The sequence below is a fragment of the Sinocyclocheilus rhinocerous genome, unplaced genomic scaffold, assembly GCF_001515625.1.
Source record: "Sinocyclocheilus rhinocerous isolate Xijiao unplaced genomic scaffold, SAMN03320098_v1.1 scaffold2765, whole genome shotgun sequence".
Lineage (NCBI taxonomy): Eukaryota > Metazoa > Chordata > Actinopteri > Cypriniformes > Cyprinidae > Sinocyclocheilus > Sinocyclocheilus rhinocerous.
In genome coordinates, this window is record NW_015653018.1 from 111466 (window position 1) to 113836 (window position 2371).

Consider the following 2371-nt stretch of genomic DNA (forward strand, 5'->3'; position numbering starts at 1 on the left):
CTTAAATGATTTTAGCAAATAAATGGCTGCTAACAAAGAGTGAAAAATTGAAGGGGGTCTGAATACTTTCCGTACCCACTGTATATTTTAAGTAGATGTAGTAAGGTGTACAACGTGGCCCCTTTAAATATGTGAATGTGTGCGGCTCCAGACGGGGTGGGTGGGGTGGGATGGGGTGTAGACTGAAGGCAGATGGCTGTGTCACATCTTTCCCTTTGCTCTGTCATGACTGGCTGGAGAAGCCAGAGCTGCCATATGCAATACACACCTACCTGACCACACACACATGCCTGATGATTCACTGCCGCTCCCTGACAACCACACATAGCAGCCCGACAGCCACTTGCATCACATAGACTGATCTGCAGCACCATGCAAGTTTCCTTCCCACAGTAACTGAGAGAATGTGCCAGTGTTTCAACTTCATTTGACTAAATTTCTCCAGATATATTTTAAAAGTGTTGAAGTCTGGTATAGTACATGACGTGCATTGCCGTGAAACGTTACACATACACAGTGGTATACACTGGCACAAAGGCAGTGAAATGGGTGAAAAAAATCAGGTACCCCATTACATCATGATTCAATTTGTTAACATTAATAAATGCTATAAACACTGTTAATGCATTAACTTATCTACCTTAAATAATTTATAAATATCCTGTTGTTCATTGTTAATGTTTATTCATAGTAAATGGTTAAATTGCACTTTAACTTTAATATTAAATATAAAAATTAATTTATTTATTAATTAATTAGTTTGCTTATTTATTTATTAATTAATTAATGTAAAACTATGTAGAAATTAACATTAACCTCAATCCGGGATTTTTGTCTGCGATTTTCCAAACATTTGACCAAAATTATTTACTTGAAGCATGCTGTGAAATTTTAAGTTTTATTTGTTAAATAAATTTAATAAATTCATTTTGATCATTTCTTCTTTGCATGTTAACAGTTCTTCATTAATTTACAGTTCTTCGACTCACAAGCTACCAGCAGTTCACAAACTCAGAGGTAGATTAATAAATGCTGTAAAAAAAAAAATTTATAAATAAAATTTAAACAGAAATGTTCATTGTTAGTTCATGATACCTAATGCATTATCATGTTAACGAATCAAACATTAATTTGTTAATGATGGTTAATGAAACTACTATTTATTATTGCAGTGGACAGATGTCCAACAGATGTCAAAATACATCACTGTTGCAAAAATCGAAAATAATTATATTTTTGGTTTGCATAATAATTTAATCATTCATTACAGCGTTAAATGACAGCGAGTGCACAGCTGCTTCTAAGAGATCCATGTGATTTAGCAAATTAAAACTTCACATTAAGACTCATACCCAAATGATAATGAGTGTAGTGATAAATAGACATTTGCGCGGCTGACAACTGACTGCCTAATTACATTGCATTTATGCCGCTGGCAGATGTAGTCTTACCAAAATGACTTACAAATATATGTTGCATATATTGATGGAAATAACTTCATATCTAAATATACTTCACAGTGTTCCTTAATGGATTCATCCAAAAATGAACATTTGATGGACTGGAGTGGTGTGGATTATTGTGTTGTTTTTTATCAGCTGTTTGGACCAGGGGCAAGGCCAGAAATGTTTAAGTGGGTGGACCTACATAAAACAGGGTGGGCAAAGTGTAGTGTATGAAAAGAGCATTTCAAATTGCCAACAGGAAATATAGCACAAAGGGAGAAGCATCTGGCTGCTTCTTGGCTACAAAGAAGTAGTTGTTTGTTGTGTCTGAGTGTAAAAAAAAAAAAAATTTTACTAAATTTACTTTACTAAGGCTTTAAACGTTCATAACTTTAAGAATGTGTGTGTCGTTTGTGTGCTTGTGCATAAACAACAGTTCAGCGTGCTTAGTATGTGTTTTGAACTACACACAGGCACGCTATTACTTAAGTACTATTACTTAATTGTAGTATTAAGTAGTAAAAGTATATGTGTGTATGTGTATGTGACAAATGATCTTTGTATCCTTCTATAGTAAAGGGGTCATATGATGCTGCTAACAAGAACATTATTTTGTGTATTTGGTGTAATGAAATGTGTTTATGTGGTTTAAAGTTAAAAAAACACATTATTTTCCACATACTGTACATTATTGTTTCTCCTCTATGCCGAGAACGCTTTCTGAAACGCGTCGATTTTTACAAAGCTCATCGGTCTGAAAAAGCGAGGTGTGCTGTGATTGGCCAGCTATCCAATGCGTTGTGATTGGCCGAATACCTCAAGCGTGTGATGGAAATGTTATGCCCCTCACCATACAAAACTCGCGTTTGAATCATCAGTGGCAAATCCTTTAAATGAAAACGTACTTACAGACTGTGAGTCAGAAC

The 2371-nt window shown here is 34.8% G+C and overlaps 1 long non-coding RNA gene across 1 annotated transcript in view; it reads right to left on the reverse strand.

The window, feature by feature from the left end:
* LOC107715544 (uncharacterized) overlaps positions 1 to 2371 on the reverse strand; it is a 16367-nt gene that overhangs the window by 13587 nt on the left and 409 nt on the right. The gene's annotated exons all lie outside the window — the stretch shown is intronic.